Below are 8,949 nucleotides of genomic sequence, written 5' to 3' on the forward strand. Positions count from 1 at the left end.
AAGAGTCTGTCCTATATTGTCAATACGTATTTGACAATGTCAGTTTCATCTTAACCATCATTAACTGGAACACTTTTCACAGCATGAGGATTATCGAGCCTCAGCTTTCCCGACATCTGAAAAGGTCTAGAGCCTTAAATTGTCTCCATCTGGAAAAGAAGTAGGTCCCCTAGGTGGTATGACACTTCTGATATTTCAACATACGTCAAGCAGTGCGCTAGAGTTACAGCTTTAAAGCTAAAGTAAGCTACGGCAGACCATCATAAGTAAGTGTAGATTATGGTAGTTTTCTCAGTAGCCTTGCTCAGTTAATATCATAACTGCATTACCTGTACATGACGTGTAATGCATATGTATCGCACGTTACCTCATATAATCGTTTTGTTTGCGTATTCGATCAGTGTCCTACCATATTCCTCTAGAAACTGGAAGAGGTGAACCATCATGAAACTGAAGGATTTTATAAAAGGCAGCGTCACCCACAGACATTTCTGCTACTTAAAAATTCAGGTTTTATTCGAAAATTGTTGGTTCGTAACGTGAAACAGAGGGATTTTTAGTAAATATTTAAAAACAATACAGATTTATCATATAACACCAAAAACGTAATTTCCTCGGTAAAAAAGGGTAAAATAATAAAGGCGCAAAACAAAAACATATCAAACATCGGTTCAATGCTTCATCGAGCTTGTATAAAACATATTTGTGTTATTCATAAACAACTTTCGCATTTATCAATAATAACAGAAAACTCTTACTGTTGATCATCATGAAGACCGTCCCATTAAGAACAAAATAATAATTATCATTTAAATTTTTAATTGTTGTACGTGTAAACTGTAATTGCTTCAAAAGTAATTACTTTGGTTACATTAAAACGCAGAAGTTACGCGATCAGTTAATTTTTAGTAATTATAAAAGCAGTTTATATTTTTTAAACCAATAAAATACACAATGGACTAGGATTGAACAATGTGCTCTTCTAACTACGAGAAAAACAATCAACTCTTCCAGTTTGTCTCACACACATACATTTATGTTCTTTTTCCTAGCAATTCTACAATTATTATCGGTAATCCTACCATTTACTCCGTCATGTGTGTACTGTATCAAAACTATCGAACTGTAGTCAAAATGTCAACGGGTGTGCTGCCGGTCTATAGTGTCCAACGGGCACAATATTTCGGCGATCATACATGTCGCCATCATCAGATGAACTGACGGACTGAGCTCCTGTGAACGTGCCGTCGCAATCTGTTCCACCGCGCGACCGTGGCGCGGGGCGCGGGGCGCGGACGGCGGAGGGAGCGCGCCGCGGGCGGAGGGTATTTAAATCGGCCGCCGCCGCGACCGAACCCAGTTCCCTTTGAGCAGCCATAGCGTACGGATCTCCGTGCCGGCACGTTCACAGGAGCTCAGTCCGTCAGTTCACCTGATGATGGCGACATGTATGATCGCCGAAATATTGTGCCCGTTGGACACTATAGACCGGCAGCACACCCGTGGATATTTTGACTATCAAATACGCCGGGAGAAATTCAAGAATCATATCGAACTGTAGTTTTGGTAGAGCGCAACTCTAATTACAGCTGATCGCTACTCTTGACTTGAACACGATCAGTCACATTCCATGAGACGTATTCGCACCCACCTTGGAAGATGTTCTGTGGCTATTAAACGGCTCCACTGACTGCTGCCTACTCTAAAAATGCGAGCGATTCCTGAATGGAATAGATTCGTGCAGTCTATCGGTGACACAGTTAATGGTGACAGAAATGCAGTGACTTTCTATTGTTTCATTAATTCACCATCAGTTGATTGCAAAACAAAAACACGTCTTTACAATACACTGTCCACGGCAGATACACTATGTGATCAAAATAATCCGGACACCTGGCTGAAAATGACTTAAAAGTTCGTGACGCCCTCCATCGGTAATGCTGGAATTCAATATATTATTGGCCCACCCTTAGCCTTGATGATAGCTTCGACTCTCGCAGGCATATGTTCAATCAGGTGCTGGAACATTTCTTTGGGAATGGCAGCCCATTCTTTACGGAGTGCTGCACTCACGAGAGGTATCTATGTTGGCCGGTGAGGCCTGGTACGAAGTCGGCGTTTCAAAACATCCCAAAGGTGTTCTATAGGATTCAGGTTAGGACTCTGTGCAGGCCAGTCCGTTACAGGGATGTTACTGTCGTCTAACCACTGCGCCACAGGTCGTGCATTGTGAATAGGTGCTCGGTCGTATTGAAAGATGCAGCCGCCGTCCCCTAATTGCTCTTCAACAGTGGGAAGCAAGAAGGTGTTTAAAACATCAATGTAGGTCTGTGCTGTGATAGTGCCGTGCAAAACATCAAGGGGTGCAAGCCCCCTCCATGAAAAACACGACCACACCGTAACACCACCGCCTCCGAATTTTACTGTTGGCACTATACACGCTGACAGATGACTTTCACCGGGCATTCGCCATACCCACGCACTGCCATCGGATCGCCACATTGTGTACCGTGATTAGTCACTCCACATAACGTTTTCCTACTGTTCAGTCGTCCAATGTTTACGCTCCTTCCACGAAGCGAGGCGTCGTTCGGCATTTACCGGCGTGAGGTGTGGCTTATGAGCAGCCGCTCAGCCATGAAATCCAAGTTTTCTCACCCCCCCGCCCAACTGTCATAGTACTTGCATTGGATCCTGATGCAGTTTGGAATTCCTGTATTACACATTACCCTCTTCAACTGTCGGCGGTCACTATCAGTCAACAGACGAGGTCGGCCTGTACGCTTTTGTGCTGCAGTGTCCCTTCACGTTTCCAATTCACCAACACATCGGAAACAATGGACCTAGGGATATTCAGGAGTGTGTAAATGTCGTGTACAGACGTATGTCACAAGTGATACCCAATCATATGACCACGTTCTAAGTCCGCGAGTTCCGCGGAGCGCCCCATTCCGCTCCCTCACGATGTCTAATGACTACTGAGGTCGCTGATATGGAGTACTATGCAGTAGATGGCAGCACACTGCACCTAATATGAAAAACGTATGTTTTTGGGGGTGTCTGGATATTTTTCATCACATAGTGTAGCAGCAAGGTGCTACATTTACCAATGCAGTCCCTTGCATATCAACACTATAAAGTTTACTGACAACATCACACTCACATATTATACGCTTCTCAGCCATTGATTACAGGAACATATTTTACATACAAGCTCTCTTAATAACTGCAAAAAGTACTCATTTAATAATCTGAAAAGAACTCCACTATACAGGGTGATTTTTTCCACGGAGTAGAAACTCTAGGATTTGAATAATGAGAGGATACGGAAGAAAAAAGGTCTAATGAACTTATGTCCGGAAATGCGTGATTATCATGCTAGAGACCATTTATTCAATCATATTTTGGTACAGAGACTACGGTCTAATACGTGTTGTACCATGCAGCCACAATTATAGTATGCATTGTTTCATCCTAGACGGTGGTACTTTTTCCTCATACGCCATGCCCTAGCGCCCTCTCCTGCGATAGCAATTAGTAATTTTGTGTCTGTCCGCCTCCGGTAGCTGAGTGGTCAGCGCGACAGAATGTCAATCCTAAGGGCTCCGATTCGATTCCCGGCTGGATGGGAGATTTTCTCCGCTTAGGGACTGGGTGTTGTGTTGTCTTCATCATCATCATTTCATCCCCATCGACGTGCAAGTCGCCGAAGTGGCGTCAAATCGAAAGACTTGCACGCGGCGAAGGGTCTACCCGACGGGAGGCCCTAGTCACACGACATTTTATTTTTTTATTTTGTGTCTGATTCACTTCTCTTGCCGACTCACCTTGTAAAGGATGAGATACAGCGCTGTACACAATGGTTCCGTATTCGAATCGAGAGCTTCGCGACATGGTGGTCATTTACGGAAAGGCAAATGGCAACGGGCGGCGGACAGCAATGTTGTATCAGTGCCAACAACAACCACAGCATTCAATGTTTGCAACAGTGTTTCGCCGTTTCTCTGTGAGAGGGTTGTTTTAGGAAGCAGGAAATCATGAAGGACGTACTCGAAATTTTTGGACACCAGACTTGCAGGAAAATGTGATAAACACCGCGGAAGGCGACCGCTGTGTCAGTACCAGGCAATTGTCCCACCAGTACAGGGTAAGTCAGACGAGCATGTGGAACATTCTCCATGGCAACAGTTACTACACTTATCACCTACAGCGTGTACTAGGCTTACTAGCGACAGACTTTCCATATCGGGAACAGTTTTGTCACTGGTTACTTCACAAGGCAACCACGATTCCGTGATTTGTGTCATCCATCCTATTCACAGATGACGGCACCTTTATGCGGAGTGGTATCTTCAGCTTTCGTAACAGTCATTTGTGTGATAGTATACATAACCCCCATAGTATGGTGACAGCGAATCATCAGCATCGGTGCAGCCGGAATGTGTGGGCCGGGACAATTGGCGACTGTGTTTTGGGAACAGTCGCCCTTCCATGTCGCCTAACAGGCCGCAACTATCGGCGTTTCTTGCAGGTGACTTTGCCTCCCCTGCTGAAAGAAGCGCCATTGAAGGCTGCTACAAGATGGTGCTCTAGCCCACATCGCGATTAACGTCCGGTCGCATTTCAATCGTGTCTTCCCTGTTCGATGGATCGGACGAGAGGGCCCAGTTGCATGGCCTGCTCGATCACCGGACCTCAACCCGTGCCACCTCAAAAGTATCGTGAAAGGAGAGCCCATTCCAGTTGTGGAGACACTGGATCAGCGTATTCATGCTGCCTTTGACACTGTTCGGATGCATCCTGGTCGATGTGAACACGTGGGACAGAACACGCATGTCACTCGGGAATCTCGAGACACATCCCACCTCAAAATGTATAGGCTATAGTACCGTACTACTGTATTTCTAATTATTTTGAGAACTGGTAACATGAGTGGAACAAAAAAGGAAAGAATTACTATCGATGAAAAGCTACGAATTTTGAGATTTCTGAAGGAAAACAGTAATCGAAAACGAGTGGATATTGACAAGGAATTAGGAATTTCTGCGTCTACTTTAAATTCTATAGTAGTAAAGGCAAAGGAAACTGAAGATTGTGCATGTGTGTTCGGAATTTCTACTAGTAAGCGGACACGCATTCAGGGCGGAAAATATGAAGAAGTGGAAGATTGTTTGTTGCAGTGGTTCAGCAACATACAGTAGAAGGCATTCCTATTAGCGGACCCAATGCTTTGTGAAAAAGCAAATGAATTTGCTATTCGACTCGGTGTGGAAAATTTCAGTGCTTCATCAGGTTGGTTGCACAAAGTTAAGGTAAGACATGGCATCAGCTGTCAGAATGTATGTGGCGAATGCAAAAGTGTCGATCCCGAGACAGTGCGAGATAGGAAGGAAACCCGTTTGAAAAAACCAATTTCCCAATATGCTCTTAAAAATATTTTCAGTGCAGATGAGACGGGCTTGTTTTACAATGTAATGCCTGACCGCAAAATGGGATTCAAAAGCGAGAACTGGCGCGGAGGAAAACAAAGTAAACAACGTGTAACAGTGCTGTTATGTGCTAACAGTGATGAGAGAGAGATGCCCCCCCCCCCCACTACCCCCTCCCAACTTAGATCGGAAAATTTGCCAAGCCCCATTGTTTTAAGAATATTGTCACGTTTCCCTCAAAATACACTAGTAACGAGAAATCGTGGATTACGACAAAAGTTTCGAATGCTAGCTTCGAAGAATCGATGCGAAAATGGGTGCAGCAGGCCGGAAGATTTTATTGTTCGTAGACAGGTGTGCAACACATCTTCCCCTTACTTCCTATTTGAGAAATGTGATCGTGGAATTCTTTCCAGGGAATTGCCAGAGTGAGCTCCAGCCACTTGACCTTGGAGTAATACATAATTCCAACAAGCTGTGACATTGTCACGAATAAAAGAGTGACTCGTATGTACAATAAGTTTCCTTTAATTTACGTCTATGGTCACGAACTTTTTGTTAACAGATTACCGGTTTCGGTCTATAATGACCATCATCAGACCTGTTTTATAAAACCAAAGTCCTAATGTACTGCAGCCATAGTGGCATCGTCAGATGTTAAATGCAGAATCAGCACCAGCATCGTCAAATATATATATATATTTGACGATCGTCAGGTATATATATATATATATATATATATATATATATATATATATATATATATATATATATATATATATACACTCCTGGAAATTGAAATAAGAACACCGTGAATTCATTGTCCCAGGAAGGGGAAACTTTATTGACACATTCCTGGGGTCAGATACAACACATGATCACACTGACAGAACCACAGGCACATAGACACAGGCAACAGAGCATGCACAATGTCGGCACTAGTACAGTGTATATCCACCTTTCGCAGCAATGCAGGCTGCTATTCTCCCATGGAGACGATCGTAGAGATGCTGGATGTAGTCCTGTGGAACGGCTTGCCATGCCATTTCCACCTGGCGCCTCAGTTGGACCAGCGTTCGTGCTGGACGTGCAGACCGCGTGAGACGACGCTTCATCCAGTCCCAAACATGCTCAATGGGGGACAGATCCGGAGATCTTGTTGGCCAGGGTAGTTGACTTACACCTTCTAGAGCACGTTGGGTGGCACGGGATACATGCGGACGTGCATTGTCCTGTTGGAACAGCAAGTTCCCTTGCCGGTCTAGGAATGGTAGAACGATGGGTTCGATGACGGTTTGGATGTACCGTGCACTATTCAGTGTCCCCTCGACGATCACCAGTGGTGTACGGCCAGTGTAGGAGATCGCTCCCCACACCATGATGCCGGGTGTTGGCCCTGTGTGCCTCGGTCGTATGCAGTCCTGATTGTGGCGCTCACCTGCACGGCGCCAAACACGCATACGACCATCATTGGCACCAAGGCAGAAGCGACTCTCATCGCTGAAGACGACACGTCTCCATTCGTCCCTCCATTCGCGCCTGTCGCGACACCACTGGAGGCGGGCTGCACGATGTTGGGGCGTGAGCGGAAGACGGCCTAACGGTGTGCGGGACCGTAGCCCAGCTTCATGGAGACTGTTGCGAATGGTCCTCGCCGATACCCCAGGAGCAACAGTGTCCCTAATTTGCTGGGAAGTGGCGGTGCGGTCCCCTACGGCACTGCGTAGGATCCTACGGTCTTGGTGTTCATCCGTGCGTCGCTGCGGTCCGGTCCCAGGTCGACGGGCACGTGCACCTTCCGCCGACCACTGGCGACAACATCGATGTACTGTGGAGACCTCACGCCCCACGTGTTGAGCAATTCGGCGGTACGTCCACCCAGCCTCCCGCATGCCCACTATACGCCCTCGCTCAAAGTCCGTCAACTGCACATACGGTTCACGTCCACGCTGTCGCGGCATGCTACCAGTGTTAAAGACTGCGATGGAGCTCCGTATGCCACGGCAAACTGGCTGACACTGACGGCGGCGGTGCACAAATGCTGCGCAGCTAGCGCCATTCGACGGCCAACACCGCGGTTCCTGGTGTGTCCGCTGTGCCGTGCGTGTGATCATTGCTTGTACAGCCCTCTCGCAGTGTCCGGAGCAAGTATGGTGGGTCTGACACACCGGTGTCAATGTGTTCTTTTTTCCATTTCCAGGAGTATATATATGTGGTGTCACCGCCAGACACCACACTTGCTAGGTGGTAGCTTAAATCGGCCGCGGTCCATTTAGTACATGTCGGACCCGCGTGTCGCCACTGTGTGATCGCAGACCGAGCGCCACCACAAGGCAGGTCTCGAGATACGGACGAGCACTCGCCCCAGTTGTACGGACGACATTGCTAGCGACTATACGGACGAAGCCTTCCTCTCATTTGCCGAGAGACAGTTAGAATAGCCTTCTGCTAATTCCATGGCTACGACCTAGCAAGGCGCCAATTGTAACAGTGCATGTATCTTACGAGTCTCATTTGTATAGTCAAGAGAGATGTATCACAAGGAGTGATTAAAAGTTAAGTATATTCCAAAGCTACGTATTTTTTTTATAGCAGTCATAACGTATCCTGTTCCAGAATTGACGCCAGTCGGCGTGTGTGTACGCGTGCCTTTCTTTCGGTCCCTTCCCAGTGTGGCGTAACTAGCTTGTTACGCCACAACATTATATGTATATAAAACATTATGTGCACGAGACATGTTGTCAGTAGCACTTCTCGTAGTGCTACTGACAACATGACTCGTGCATATGATGTTATTTATATATATTTGACGATGCTGGTGCTGGTGCTGATTCCGCATTTAACATTTGACGATGCCACTATGGCTGCAGTACATTAGGACTTTGTTTTTATAAAACAGGTCTGATGATGGTCATTATAGACCGAAACTGGTAATCTGTTAACAAAAAGTTTGTGACCATAGACGTAAGTTAAAGGAAACTTACATAATTTCAAGTTGCATTATCGCAAAATGTTCGTGCAGCATGCCATCAGGTGTGTAAACTTCGAAAAAAAGGAAGAAATGAAAATAAACATTTTACAGGTAAGATTTTTATTTGCCATTTATTTCATCCACGACTATCGCTGAGATAGTTCAATGTGCATCGCGGGACCTGGGCGAGGAAGAAATTGACGATGAGGACGATACAGAAGAGCCTCAGCATTCCTCCGTGACGTTTAACGATGCAGTAAATGCGTTAGAAATAATTAAACAATTTGTGACGCGTCACAATGTTTATGACGAAATAATGACAGAGTTATTCCGTTTTGAGGGTACAGTGTAAGCTATTGCCGCGTCAAAGAAAAAACAAGCAAACATTAAAGATTTTTTTACGGAATGACGTTTTCTTCTGTGTGGAGTTTTACACTTTTTTATATCTGTGTCAAGTATGGTACCTAGTAAGCCAGTATAACGTTTTTTAGAATATAGTTTTTTATTTACTGGATTTTTCATTTGTGTTTACCAATTAATTTGATAGTA

This window comes from Schistocerca serialis, chromosome 3 (genome assembly GCF_023864345.2).
Source record: "Schistocerca serialis cubense isolate TAMUIC-IGC-003099 chromosome 3, iqSchSeri2.2, whole genome shotgun sequence".
Classification (NCBI taxonomy): domain Eukaryota; kingdom Metazoa; phylum Arthropoda; class Insecta; order Orthoptera; family Acrididae; genus Schistocerca; species Schistocerca serialis.